This window comes from Lissotriton vulgaris, chromosome 8, assembly GCF_964263255.1.
Source record: "Lissotriton vulgaris chromosome 8, aLisVul1.2, whole genome shotgun sequence".
NCBI lineage: Eukaryota > Metazoa > Chordata > Amphibia > Caudata > Salamandridae > Lissotriton > Lissotriton vulgaris.
Window position 1 is genome coordinate 598,599,752 of NC_141696.1, and position 15,834 is coordinate 598,615,585.

At 48.1% G+C, this 15,834-nt stretch overlaps 1 protein-coding gene across 2 annotated transcripts in view; it reads right to left on the reverse strand.

Moving 5' to 3' along the window:
- Positions 1-15,834, reverse strand: part of LOC147697773 (uncharacterized) — a 303,212-nt gene that overhangs the window by 112,810 nt on the left and 174,568 nt on the right. The window lies entirely within an intron of this gene.

Genomic DNA, 15,834 nt, shown 5'->3' on the forward strand with positions numbered 1-15,834 from the left:
TGATGATTCCCTGTTGGTAAAGATTGAGGCTTTGATGAAAAACCTCTTATTACCTGTCTTGGAGCGGACTAGATTAATGACATTGAAAATAGATTCACTGGAGGCTGTAGTTAATGCCAATTCTGCCATATTATTGTCCATACCCGGTATAAATCCAGGGGGGGGTCAAACCCCCACTTCCGGCCCCAAAAACATCTAATATTTCAAATACTCTCATTGGTAATTCCAGCAATCACAAACCCCCAGGGCCAGCAACAGATAGATCAAACAGGGGTGGCGTTCCTAAAAATATTCCAAGCAAGGTACCAGAGGCCCCGCCCCAACGTACTCACATGACGAAGCCCATGAATAAACCGGATAGATCAACCCCCGCTAGACGCCATACAACCAAACCACCCTCTCTGGCAAAACCCAGTACAGTCACCCATAACCTTCCTTCCCATGGGCCCCCGGTAAACAATCATCATAGTACCCTAAATCCTATGGTAGGAAAACTCCCTAGGCATACAACACCCCGGGTAGACATCCCTATAGAGGCTACACCATACACTATGGTACTGACCGGTGTAGCCCCCCTTCAATCTGGCAAAAGGGAGACTCATGGTGACCTGCGTAACAAGGTCATTTTCTGGTTGAATAAAAACAGACCCCTACCTCCTTCCTCGCCAACAGAAATCTTATTTGTAAGAAGGGTTGACTGGGTGGGCCAGGGTATCAAAGATCTGGAGGGCGACTGCATCCTAATATCATTCAGGGATCCCTGGGTGGTGGATACAATTTGTAGAGAAGCTAGGTTTGCCAGGCAGGGGGACGTCCAGACCCTAGACCTTTCATATTTTTATCCACAAAGACAGGCTTATACCATGAAGGCCCCTAAACAGGGACGACCCACCAATAGGAACTACCCCATGATAAGGACACCGCAATTACCGCTATTCCCACCCCTATTCAATCACTTTGGCCCCCTGTCTGATCTCGAGGCCATTGATTGACTTCAAAAACCTTCCCATACTCCTGAATCCGTAGAAAATGCTGACCTCGGGGTAGAGAGCGAGAGGCAGGGTCAGGAGTCCCCACAGTCCATCATTTTGGCAGAGGAGTGTAAGAGGGTCCCAGTACCAACAGGGATGGACATGTCATCTTTGAGGGTAGGGGGAACCCCCATGATGACTGAAAATAGTCAGAACACCGTTGGGAGATCTGAAAATGGGCGGGATGTTGGGGCTGGACAGGACAAGTTTGTAGTTTCAGAGGTGGTGGCCCCCAATGTGGCACCCACATCTGAAACTCTTGCCCTAGTGTCCTGGAATATTGCTGGGGTTAAAGGTCGTATCCATTCTGAAGACTGGCTGGAGTTCATTGACAAATTTGATATTATCTTACTCCAGGAAACTTGGGCTGTTGATCCAATATTTAGGCAGGGTTATGTAAATTTTCATAAAGCTGCCACTGGAAGTGCCACTGGAAATGCCAAAGGGCGAGCCTCAGGGGGGCTACTGATCTGGGTGAAACAATCCCTGGGATATTATACTACGGAGATAGGTGTACAAAACCCGGACCTCCTTATAGTTAAGTTGAGCAGAACTGGCTACCGGGACCTGATCCTGTTTAACATATATGCACGAGGTTTGCCGGGTGGCCGTATGCCACCCTTGCTGGAGGTATTGGATCCTATCCTGGCAGCCCTAGACAGCAATAACGTTATTCTTCTTGCTGGGGACCTAAATTGCTGCTTCAAACCTTTACTTGGCCCAGGGGACTGTTGGGGTTCCGCGGAGGACGCAGTATGGGGCATACCCGACCTGCTGCCCGTCAAACCGGTACCCGCCACAGAGGCAGCGGTGAATTGGATGGCCTTTTGTTTAAACAGTGGCTTCCGGGCCTGTAATGGTCGAACAAAATCAGACCAGGAAGCCAACTGCACATTTGATAATGGGTTAAGAAGAAGCCGCATTGATTATATCCTGTTGAAAGTAGGAGACTGGTCCCTGTTGGTGGATATGGAGGTATCTTCCCGTCCAGAAAGTGACCATAACCCTTTGACCTTGCAACTAAGGTTGCCAGGACTTGTGAGACTAGCGGAATCCAGTACCTCACAGACGGGGGACACTTATCTAACAAACGATAGGAAGAGGTTAAAATGGTCAAAAATTGAGGAGGATGTAATACTGAGGAATAAGGTTATTAGCGTGGTTAATAATACATATGACGAAATGCTGACCCACGCTGAGTTGGGGGACGACCCCGAAACAGCTGACCTTATCATAAATCTTCATAATCGTTGTTTTGAGGATTTAAAATCTTTGCTTTCGCAACCTCGCCGGCAGGGAAACAATAAAGCACCTATTCGCCCCCAGAAATGGTACAATAAAAAATGTAGGGAAGCCCACACTGACTTGGTTAAAGCAGTTAAGTCCCGGAATATGGGCCTAGTGAAAGCGGCTAGACTAACCTATAGGAAAACACAGGGGGAAGCCAAACGGGAGTGGGAGGACAAGTATTGGTTAGACCTATTGGAAGCTTCCTTGTCCAATAACCCCATTAAATTTTGGGAAATAGTTAAGTGGGGGAAGGATCCGGACGCACGCATTCCCGCAAATCATGTGCCCCCTACGGAGTGGGTAACTTTCTACTCAACCCAGTTCTGTGCTGTGAATTCCACGCCATCCAGCACTGTGGAAATGACATCCCACCCCACCACCCAAAGCGAGACTATCATCTTCACAGAAGGTGAGGTTGAGCTGGCACTAAATTTTACCATGCGAGGGAAAGCGCCAGGTATGGATCTTATACCCGCTGATCTGTTTAAAGCAAACCCCGCCCTGTGGATACCATATATCATCAAGGTGGCAAATTCCATAGCCGCAGGTGCAAGAATACCCAAATCCTGGAAGGGGGCGGAGATTTTACCGATTTATAAAAAGGGCAGTAGGTCTAACCCAGGTAACTACCGCCCGATTAGTCTTATTGACTCCATGCAAAAACTCATCGCTCGCATGGTTCTGGGCAGTGTCCAAGGCTGGATCGAAATGGAGGACATTCTATCTCCAATGCAGGCGGGCTTCAGATCGGGAACAAGCACCATCGACCAGGTGTTCAGATTTTGTCTGATCTACTGGAAGGTGGTGCAGCTCGGCGGCGGTACCATCTTCGCAGCGTTCATTGATCTGAAGTCCGCCTTCGATCTAGTCCCGAGGGACAAACTCTGGGGAGTCTTGAGGAACCTAGGAATGCCTGTAGAACTGCTCGATCTGATAATTAAATTGCATGAGGAGAATTTTGCGAGGGTAAGGTGGGGAGGACAGGGCCAAGTGACAGAACCCTTCCCAGTCACCCGAGGTGTCCGCCAGGGGTGCGTACTGGCACCCACCCTTTTTTTATTGTTCATCGACCAAGTGGTCAAATTTTTTGAATCGACCCCGACAGATGCCCCTATGCTGGCAGGACAGCGTTTCCCAATGCTCATCTTTGCTGATGACACCTTACTCCTCTCCAGAACACGCAGCGGATTACAGCGGGCCTTGGACCGCTTTGAGGAGTTCTGTGTCATCAGCGACCTTAAGGTGAACGTGGGAAAAACCAAATTTATGGTGTTAACTAAGAACTGCCCTGTCCGGAGCTCAGTTAGTATGGGTGGAGTCAAATTGGACCAAGTAGAGAATATGATCTATCTGGGGGTCACGCTAGATAGTCGCCTGAAATGGAAAGCCCAAGTAGATGCTCAACATCTTAAGCTTGCTCGACTTACTGGCTGCCTCCTTAGTGAGCAAAGAAAATCGATCACCAAGCGGGTTACCCCAGCACTCAAAATCTATGATGCAAAAATCAATCCAGCGATTTTATATGGTGCAGATCTGTGGGGCCATATGGATCTTACGGGTCTGTTTAAAATACAGTGTAAATTCCTCCGTAATTTGGTAGGTTTGCCACAGTCGTCGCCCTCCATTCCCCTTTGTCTGGACCTAGGATGCCCTCCTATTAATGAGATGGCCAGATTTAGACTGGTTGCCTTCTGGAGGCGCCTATGGACCTCCCCTGATCTTACCTTATTTGCAAATGGGGTAGCAGAAGTTAGGTCAATCAGGGGATCGGGAAAAATCCCCTGGTTCCAAATGGTAAAATCCATCCTGATGGATATGGGTTTAGAGGAGCTCTGGATATCCCCTGCCACCAGTACCTTCCCAACTAAATTGGCACTTAAAGAATTGTATTGGACTACGCTCCGTCTGAACAGAATCAATGCCTCCAGTTCTACCAACCTCACGGGTAGGTTCCTTTCCTTTAAGTTGGACCCATCTCGTGAACAATATTGGGATACGGTTTCAAAATCCTTAGACAGGAAACTCTTTCACCAGTTCCGGGTGGGCTCACTGCCTCTGAACACCTTTACGAAAAATTGGCTGTCAAGCACCACGGATCATTGTAAATGGTGCCCAGGCCATAAGGAAACTGTGGGTCACTTTTTGTTTGCTTGCCCTAGATACCATGCACCAAGGGCCAAATGGCTAAAACCACTGTTTCAGCGCCTGCCCATTAGAAAATCTGAAGAAGCCATTCATGTATTAAAAACTAATACACTAGAAATTATTACAGTGTGCATGGCCAAATACCTGGGCTGGGCCTGGATACTCAGGGCAAAACAATAGTCCAACCTTGGATTGTTTTAACATACCGATGGTTTGTGCATTTTCTTTTCTGTAAGTTTGCTCATCTGCTCCTGTTACTGATTACTTTTGATGTATCATATCTTACCGTTCGGAACTTATTTGTAATCCTCTTTTCCTTTAAGGAAAACTTGCCTCAGGACTGTCTTTACATTGTTTAATGCTTTTTTTTGGTTGTTAATGAATGTGTATTTATTGTCAATTAATGTTTGTTATTATTTGTCTTTTATGATTTTTTTTAAATCGAAATAAAGACTTTAAAACCTGGATAGGTGCCATCAAAGAGCATGTAGATGAGCGAAGCCTGGACAATCCCTGAAAACCCAGATGCTCTCAGTCAGGCATGGCGTCTAACAGACACTGCCATAGAAATCGATCTGCCCAGCGAGTTGTTCGTATCTGAGCAACACCGAATGTGCGAACTTTGCTGGCTGCATGCCTTCCACCTGTTACGGCTTGGGAGAGAATGGCCCGGGTGTCCTCAGGGACCTGTGGCAGCACATGTGCAACGCTTTCCCATAGACAATAGGCATGTGATGTTCACTGACCGCAGTGCAAGGCTGGTGGAAGAAAATATTTTCTTGCTTCAACTGTTGGAGTCCCTGTCCGGCGGAGCAGCAAGGAATGCGCCCCGGGAGGTAGAGGCATCAACTAAGAAACTCTATTGGGTGGGGGGGGGGGGGGGGGGGGGGGGGGGGGGGGGGCGAGGAAGTTTGGGTCGCCCAGGGCAGGGCAGTGGTGGCGGGCAATCGTCCTGATCACATGCGCCCCTGTGCTGGGTTTGGACCATGTTTCCAGAAGGACGTCCATGAGTGCTTCATTGAAAGGGAGCATGGGTTCCGAAGAAGCTCCCGGCTGTAGCACCTCTGTCAAGATGTTAGTCTTGACAGCCACTGAGGGCAGCTGGAGGTCAAGGCCCTCAGCTGCCCTACAGACCACCATTTGAAAGATACTCCTTTCTCTGTAGCCAGGGGGGGGGGGGGGGGGACCCTGCCAGTATCTGGAGAGGTATCCAGTCTGCTGGCTTCACCCTATTTCTCATAGTAGTCCATGTCCTGTTCATAAGGTTGGTCTTCTGAAGGGTCCAGTGGCCCCTGCCTTCCAGAATAAGGCTTAGGAGATGACCTAAGCCTTCCAGAATAAAGCTTAGGAGATGACCTAAGACCTGTTGGTTCTGTCGACACCACCTTCAGCGTTGGTCGATGTGGTACTGGCTAGTCGGGATGAGGATAGGACTGTCACCAGGGAAGGTAGCAAAGGCACAACCAGCACCGGTCCAGATCCAATGCTGGATCCAGGGGGTGGGAAGGACATTGGCATTAGGGCTGCAGCCACCAGCACTGAACCCGATGGAGCCACATCTGACCCGGCGGGCCAGAAGGTGCGCCGGAGTGGTCAGGCACCTCAAAAATTAGGCGCAAGGCCTCATAAAAATTTTAATTGAGCAGGGGTCATTCTGGCTCCCAGCAAAGTAGGAAGGCGCAGAGTCGACTCAAGCGCAGGTTACAGAGAACAAGGCCTTGAACGCAGAGGCTCCCCCATCACCTCAGCCGACTGGCGGGGAGAAGTCGAAGCACGCTTTGACTTTTTGTTTCTCGTACCCGAGTGTCCTGAAGATCGTGAGTGGGACAAAGAGGACTTGGGACTCATGGAGCAGCCCCGGGACCTTCCCCCCTGATTGGGACCGTGATCTCAGAGGTGTCTGGCAAGCAGTAGCCTGCTGGGCCCCAAGCAGCTTTAGGGACTGCTCCCTCAAAGCCTACAGAGCCATGGCTGGCAGTCAGAGCACGACCTGGGGTTGTGGTCGTGATCTAGATGCCACAAACAAACCAAATGTGGGTCCATCACCAACATGGTGCGGTGATAGGCACCGTGCGGCTTGAATCCTGGAGTCTTCCTTGACATGACTCTCATACACAGAACAAAAGGGGTTTACAAAAAAAATTAAATCCAGTCAAAAAGTGACCGCGGGTAGCGCTCTTCACGGATCAGCACTTGACTGGTGTGGTAAGAAAAGAACTGGCATCAGCTCGCTGAGGGGGTGAGGACAACACTTCCGGTGACTACATCACGCAGAGCCGACCAACGCCACCTACCGGCACGCAGGTGCATTGCTTGAAGAAAAACCTTCCGGATCCAGTCTGATGCCTGCGAAATTCAAAGGTATGGAATCTGCTGCTAGATGTCTATCAGATGAAATCACATACGCCAAAGGGCATTTGACATGGTTTACATATCACCAGCTTGTTGTCTTGGATGGCAATTGAGGGCAGGAATTAAGTCATGGCTCAATTACTGTCTTGTAATTAAGTTCCACTAGTCTGTTCCTGGAAAGTGCGCATCGTCCTTGTGAACATTCCAATGGCCAAGGCCATCAAGATCTATTTGAGTCAAATAATAGGTCAAGGACAACAGACCAATAATCATGGTGCAAAGCATTTCTTGCCTTTGAGAGATTGGGTAAAGAACATCGCAATATGCAAACACCACAAACCTGCATATAGGTCCACACTGCTGGCTTAAACTCAAGGGTGTGAAGAAGCAACATTTCCATGGAAGATGGAGATTACAGATATGAATATACACTTCGATATAAAGTCAGGATCAGACCCCAGAAACAAGCAATATGGGTATACCTGCTAGATACAGTAGCATGGAAAACAAATCCTCTAAATGTCATGCAGATGTAATTCACAACCAGGAAGTAGTCTACAGGATCAAACTAACATTTGGCATAAGGAGAGTCAAATCACAGTGATCTCAAAGCCTCTGGCTGACATCGCCGAACAGGCCGGTCTGGCTCTTTTTACATGTACCTATGACTCTCAGATCATCTTTTCACTCTCATATACTGACCCCTGCTCCACATCCTGCCTTCAGCTAGGTCTCAGGCGAATTGCAACATGGATGAACCAGAACTATCTGAAACTGAACAGTGATATAATTGGAGGTCTTAATCCTTGGTAAGGAGAAAGATCTTTGGGGTCCACTACATTGGCCTGCCGAGATGGGTGTTCTTCCGCGGCCTTCCAGCCATGTCCGAAACCTGGGCGTTTACATTGATGACTCTTTGGCCATGCATCATAAAGCAGTCAAGGTCACAGCCATTTGTTTCACCATACTAAAATGGCTTAGGCGGATCTGGATGCTACCTAATGTCATCCAGAAAACAGTGGTCCATGCCCTTATCACCTCACGGCTGGACTACGGGAATGTCCGTTTTCTGGGTGCAAATAAGGCTGTGACCCTTAGACTGTAGCTAGTACAGAACTCTGCAACAAGACTTCTTTGCAGAGTTCCCCGAACCACCCCCATCTCTGGCTATCTCTGTGACCTACATTGGCTCAGGGTGGAACATTGTATAAAATTCAAAGCCCTGAGCTACATGTTTAAGATCAAATGGAGTTCAGCACCACAATATCTGCACTCTCTTGTTTGCCCATATGTCCCTGCCAGTCATCTCCGTTCTGCCACTCTGAAAAATCTACGGTGCCCAGGTTCAAACTTGCCAGGATGGGTGGCAGGTCCTTTTCGTATCTTGGCCCGACCCTCTGGAATACTCTACCTCTCGCTATTCGTAAAGAAACCATTTACACTTGTTTTCGCCGATCCTTGAAGACCTGGTTATTTAACCAGTAACTTTGTCTCATCACTTCCTTTTGCATCCAGTTTCCGTCCTGGCGCCGGGAAACCCTTTTTGGGTAGCTGTTGCGCCTTACAAATTCAATAAATAAAAAAATAAAAAAAATAATAAAATCGATGAATCTCTAGAGCATGCAGTAATAAGGGTAGGCCACATGGGGATAGACGGGGTTTAGCAAAAGCCTGAGCCCAATACAACCCTCAAACATCAGACCCCATAGTGAGTGTTGGTGCCCAGAATACTCCAGATATCAGCAAATGCCGAAATAGCTGCATGTTTGATACTAACATACTGCGCCAAAGCAAGTCCCTTCTGAAGGAACTGGCAAATCAAGGGAAATTTGTAATCCTCTGGACACAAAAATGGGAAGAAGTGAGCTGCATTGATCTGTAAACAGATTGATGGTGGTTGACTGAACCACTCATATTTCTGCTGATAGGCCACGCCCTCCTGTATACGAACATGAGGCTAACAGATGCTCCTGGGCACCGTACCTGAAATGCCAAGGCTGCCAGAGACCTGAATCATATATCTGCCTGCCTTTTCAAAACAGCCTTGTTGCATAAAATCTCCAAACAAAAATCCATTGTCTTCCTCTGTTGGAGTCCCTAAAGTCACAAAAAAAGCATCCAACAATTCCTTTCAAATTGGTGAATAATTCCTTTCGAGGTAAGACTAGTGACACTGAGTCAAGTATGAAGCCAGTGTTTCTCCCTAAACACGGGGACTGGTATTCGTCCTGAGAACTATGGGTAACAGAAATGAAAGAAACCCAGTCAGGTTTCTGCCTAGCCAATGCTGTCCCACTCATCTACAAGGATTCTAGAATCCTCTTCGTACTGAGCTGCAAATACTGTCTCCAGAAGTACCAACAATGTTTCGGCTTGGATCCAGATGTGCCCTGGTCAGAAGTATCATGAAATTCAATAAGACCTTCAGCAGTGTAAAACACAAGAGATAAGGAGAGACCTGCAGCAAGGATAGTTTGAAGAAACTGTAGTCCAAATATTGTGTTTCCCTTAGTGGTTAATTTGAGCCAGTGGTTTCCGGTGCTAGGCACCAGCACCTAATTGCTAACACCGGCACTTATGTCCGGTGCTTGGCACCAGCACCTAATTGCCAACACCGGCACTTATGACAGTCTGCCACACGGTGGAGCTCTTTGTCTTATTTGGAGAGGAGCACAACAGTTGTTTATTAATTCAACATGAATTAAAAATGGTACTTACCTCCCACAGAAGCCATTCTTATAGCTTTGAAAGTGTAGAATAGGCTGCACTGTCACACGTGTAGGAATGTGATGGGTAGTAGGTGTGTTTGTACTGCCACCAGTAGCAGGGGCAATGGGTGGTGTAAGCTGCAGAGGGCTCCTGACAAGGGCCCTGGCACTTTTTTTTTTTTTTTTTTTTACAAATTAAGCACTGGTTTCCAGGTAACTAAATCTACTCTGACAACCTGTGACCCTTATTGTAAAAGGCAAAACAGCATCTCAGTAAGTCTGCTCTCAATTAAAAGAGAAAGGGTCGGTTCAGAACAAATCAATTAATTCATCAAATGGAGGTGCAGCCTGAGCTCTTTGTTGCAGAACATCCACACTAATGGAACAGTAACTTTGTGAATAGCATGGGGAAAGACTTTAGATCAAAAGGAGAGCACCTGGAATTGGAATCAGAGGAACAAAACAGGTTTATGTAAGTAGACATGCATCTTGATGGTTGAATTAAATCATGCATACTTCTTTTGTTGAGAAGAGTTTTTGATAACAGCCGGAATGGATGGTCTGTATGTCTAGTTTAATCCACTGTCCTCCATCACTAGTCAGATATATTATAAGCCAATATTCTTCCAAGACATTCAGAAGGAGAATACTATGGAATACACAAATTGCACACCATAGGTACCTAATAGTTTTCTTCATCAAGTTACCTTTATATCATTTAAACTACAACCCTCTAGATAGAATGTCAGGGCCAAATTGTCTGCACTATCAATGCATGAAAGCAAATTCTATGGAACTGACCTTGCTGATAATTTTAACAACCTATCGAGCAGATCATTTTTTTCTGGTCTGGCAAATAGAACATCAACTTTTTGTTCACATAAATACCACTCACTTTGGATGCTACATTTTGGGCGAGAGATCCTACTGGCTACATTATCTAGCATGCCAATAAACCTGGATGGCCGATGGAAAAGCCAGAGACATGAATCTATGGATCATAACTTTACCAGGACCCTGATATACTCACAGAATCAGCTTTCTGACAAACTGGTGTACTGACAGTTTAGGAACACATGAGTGTACCGAATGCTTGCAAAGTTTCCAAAGTGTGCAGGCCCAAATTCAAGCTTAGGTAGTGCAGTACTGAAGCCACCATCTTCTTTCATCAAGTCAGCACTAAACCTGAGTTCAGATCCCATTCCTCCTAAATATGCTCAGGAGAGTTTTGGATGCAAGTAGATTATTTGTTTGGGTAAGGCAACACCTCCACAAAGTTGGCTATCCTATCTCTGTGACTGATTTGCAGAGATCCTACTAGAGGACAGTTGCTTCTTGTAACAGTAGGACTCATGGAGGAGAAACACTAGGGAACTGTGTATCAGCTTCTCTTGTGGTTACTTACCCTTTAGTGCTCTAGGTTCTCTTTCGGGCAGATCCATTGCTGTACCAAAGACACCAAGCTTATTTTCACCAGTAACTCCTGACGAAATAATTTTGCCATGCCAACCTAAACTGCAGGTCAATAAACACCATCCATTAACACACTTTAGGAGAGTGCTATCTCTCCATTGCTAGGCAACCACCTGAGAGAGAGACAGCATATGGTCTCCAGAGGTAGCCTGATTACTTCATAAAATCTCACTGCTCATGCATCCACTCATGATCCTCTCATTGATTGAATCCTGCACTGCCGGTATATACGCAACTATGGGGATGTGCTTCTTATGCTAATTTTCCAGAATGGGAAAAATTTCAACTACTCCCTGTCCTCTCTTCTACATCTGAAGTGAGCCCCACTGGGCCTTTGAGAGCAACATTTTAGGCAATTGGGTTACTGGAACAGGGGGTGAAACCCTCCTTAAGCTACAACCACAATTTCTGTAAAGGTGAAGCTGAAGAAACCCCAAATTAATCTGTGTGTAACTCTCTGGTAGCTTGGTACAAAAGCATTCAGGCTTAACTTCGAGGCACTTCAAACAGTAATAAAGTGTAGAAAAAAATACCACACCAATTTAGAATATTAAGAGTAAAATGTAATTAATTATTTGAGATCAAAACGACAAAAACACAATCAGTAGAACCGGAGATATGTAATGTTTAAGATTTAAGTGAAAATAGTTCTTAAAAGCACAAAGTGCCAACTGTGGTTATCTGGTCGCACCGGACTGGAACAAAGTCACATGTTCAGGCTGACCGTGATGGAGCATGGGTCGGGCACAGGGACCCAGTAGGGCACGCTGAACAAAGTACCATAATTCCTGGTTGTGGAATGTTGTGAGATCCTAGGTTGAGGCTATGTTACCCAGTGGCGGTTCAGAAGAGCTGCGGTCTGCGCAGCAAGGTCCTGCATCGAGGAGGCACCATGCAGTGGTTCTTCCAAAAGAGCCATCAATGAGGCCTGCACTGCAAGACCCTACGTCGTTGTCGAGGATGCAGATGACAGAGGCCTGCGATGCACAGTCCTGTGTCTGGAAAACGCTGCGCTGCAACACTTCTAATGGGCTGTGAGGCGAGGTCCAGTGCTGGGGATGCACCGCATACGGGTGATTCTGATGAGGGGATGCGTCGAGCTGCGTTTGTTCTGCCTAAGACCCTACATCTGGGCTGGCAGAGCTCCTTCAGGTCCACTTCTAAGGGTCCAGGACTGGAGAGCAAGACTCAGCAGGCAGTGTCCAGGAGCTGGGTTTAAAGCCAGCCCTTTGAATCAGTCTGATGGTGCTAGGTTCAAGATGCAGGTCCAGTCCTTGAAGTATATATCCGCGTAGGAGTTATACCAATGTTGTGAGTGTTGTGTAATAAATATAATTATTTTATAAAAACACTGTGTGGTTCTTTTTCATTTAACTTACACTACAGATTAAACTGGTAAAACAAGCTGCTTAACACTCTTTTCAAGATAAGCCTGAAGGCTGCTCTCCACAGCTACCACTTTGAGAGCTTTCAATGGTTATCAAAGCCCACTAAAATCACCATAAGGGTTGCCTGGATTAGTGCAAGGTGCACCACTTAAATAAGTGTGCATCATAAACTAAGCCAGTCTCCTACACTTGAGATGTTTAAAATAGCTACTAAAGTGGACAGCACAATCACTGCTGCACACCACTGCACAAGTTACTCATCTTCGCTAACACCTTATCTGAGACATGACCTAGCCGCAGATTACTTACCTTTGAATTTCCCAAACAACAGGCTGGATCTGGAAGACTTGCACGAGCAATAGCCTAGTGCACCGTTAGGTGGTGCTGGTTGGGTCTGCATGAGGTCATTTGCTTCGTCCCCAACCGGAAGTAACGTCCACGTCACATATATAGGCGCCACCTCGGTGCGCTGACATCAGTTACTTTTCAAAACGTTCCATGCCAAGAGTGGGGAGCCATGAAGTCGAATAGAGGATAGAGGCTGATATATCTGTATCATAGCCTTAATATCCTGGACTCGCGGCTCGGGAGGATAGGCCCGAAACTGCACTGTGTCTAGAACAGCTTTGATGAAAGGGAGTGTCTAAGAAGAAATCAGGTGCGACTTCAGCATGTTGATAGTGAACCCCAGCCAAAGCAGGAGGTTTGCCATTGTCTGGAAGCGGGAGAGGAAAATCTAAGGCGAGCTCGCCTTCAGTCAGTCATTGAGATGGGGCAGATTGAAACTGCTGATCTGTGCAGATGAGTGGTTACCACCGGCATCACCTTGGTGAACACCAGAGGGGCGCTAGTAGGGCCAAAGGGGAGAACCACAAACTGAAAGTGCTTGTGGCCTCCCGTGAACCCAAAGGTTAAACGTCGATGAGCAGGCAGGACGTTAAAGTGAAAATAGGCGTCCTGCAAGTCCAACGCTTCCATCCAGTCTCCGGGGTCTAGGGCAGACAAGACCTGAGCCAGAGTGAGCATTTAGAGGATGTAGGGCTCATAGATCTAGGATAGGACGAAGGCGCTTGTCCATTTTTGGGACCAGAAAGTAGCGGGAATAGCAACCCCAGCCATCTGGTGCCAGAACCCTCTCTATGGCTCCCTTGGCCAAGAGAGTCCTGACTTCCTCCTGAAGCAAGTTCAGGTGGTTCTCCGTCAGTAGGTTATAAGTTGGAGGCATGGAGCGAGGGGTAGTCTTGAAGGGTAGGGAGTAGCCGCTTCGGACTATCTCAAGGACCCACCTGTCCAATGTGATGTATGTTTTGCCAGTGGTGGCGGTTCTGGCTGATCCTGCCACCAACTGCCCATGATCTTGAACGGCCAGACTAGGATGGTTTGGAGGCTGTGGGGGGAGGAATCGACTGAATGGACCTCTGGCTGCCCGACCCACAGGGTCGAAGTAGCGTCCAAGGCCACTCAGTGGTTGTCGAACTTTCACGGTCTTGTGGCTGGTGCGGCTGAAAGCTCCTTTCGTTTCCACGAAAGGGGCCAAAGGCAGATGGGGACAGATGGCCACTGAGAGGCCCTAGGACTTGGCTGTGGCCCATGAGTCCTTAAAGGGCTCCAGAGCTATCTCTGCCTGGTCTCCAAAGAGACAGGTGCCATCAAAGGGCATGTTCATAAGGGAAGCCTGGACATCCCCAGAAAAAAACAAAAGTTCTCAGCCAGGCTTGGCGTTGAACAGCCACCATTGATGGCATCGAACAGCCACCGTTGATGACATTGCTCTGCCCAGGGAATCGGTTGTGTCAAGCCCACAACGAATAATTAACTTTGCTGCATCTCCCCCGTCTGATACTGCTTGGGAGAGAATGGCCGGGGCCTCCTCTGGAACTTATGGCAGCACTTGCGCAATGTTTCCCACAAGGAGTGGGAGTAACGGCCCAATAGGCATGCAGTGTTAATGGACCACAATGCAAGGTTGGAGGAAGAAAAAATATTCTTGCCCCAACCATCCAGCCTCTTGGATTCCCTGTCCAGGGGTGCAGAAGGGAACACACCTTGCGAGGTAGAGACTTGGACCACCAAGCTCTCGGGGATAGGGTGGTTGGTGATGAATTTTGGGTCGCCCAGTACAGGGTGATGTCAGGGGGCTAATGTCCTATTCACAGGAGCCCTTGTGCTGGGCTTGGACCAGGTTCCCACAAGGACATCAGTCAAGGCCAAGTTGAAAGGCTGGAGGAGTTCAGAGGAGGCGACACCGAACTGCAGAACCTCTGCCAAGATATTTGTCATGACCAGGACCTCAGCTGCCCTTCTCACCGCCATAGCATATGAAGCTCCTTCCTCCGTAGCCATGGTAGGGGGAGAAAGCAGGCCAGAATCGGGAGTGGTATCCAGGCCACTGGCTTCACCGAATTCCTCATGCTCATGCTGGTCTTGTAAAGGGTACAGCGACCCCTCCCAATCTTCCTCCAGCTCTACCCCTCATAATAAGGCTGAGGAACTGCCCCAAGCGTGTAGTCGGCGCCGGAATCGGCAGGGGCGGATCCGGCTCCAGGTCTTCAGGGAAAAGAATGGGGCTGGCACTGTGGGGCGCCAGCAGCATAGGAAGTCTCGGCGCGGGGACTGGGGAAGGTCACAGTGGCACAAGTGGTGCCGGTACAAATTCACTGCAATATCTATTAGGGGGGCATTGGCACCAGAGCCACCGGTCCTGAATGCGCGCTGGGAGGGTGGGTCTCTCAAATATGAGGCACATGGAGTCATCAAAATTTTTATGCTGGGCGTGGGTCGTTTCGGCTCCTGGCAAGGCAGGGAAGTGCGGAGCTGACCCAGGTGCAGGTTCCACAGAACGAGGCCTAGAGCATTGAGACTCCTCCGTCACGTCGGCTGATGGATGGGGAGAAGTTGAAGCACGCTTCAAATTCTTGTGTTTCTTAAGCCTCTTAGCTGACTGACCCGACTACTTTTGAGTGGAAGGATGAGGACTCATGACTACCTGAGCGGTGCCAGGACCATCTACTAAACTGGAGCCTATAAAGGGACCACCAGGGCGAACAGCGCCAGGCCACAAGCAGCTTTAGGGACGGCTCCTGCAAAGCTTTCTGAACCAAGGCCTCGGAGAACTACTTTGTGTTGTGCTCGCACTTCAGGCACCAGAGACAAATTAAGTGTGGATCTGCCACCGACATGGCGTGATGGCAAGAGCCGCACATTTTAAAACCAGAAGTTCTCTTCGGCACGTTTGGAAAAAATCTACACACCAAAACTGGTCGACAAAATTGGAAAAAGGCCTTTTAAAAAGGGACAGAGGGTAGCTCTCTTCACGGATCTGTGCTAGCTGGTGCGGAAAGAATAGAACTGATGTTGGTGCGCCCAGGTGGCACCTATATAGGTGACGCGGATGTCACTTCCGGCTCGGACGACGCCAACAGCGTCACATGGCGCTGACCGACACCA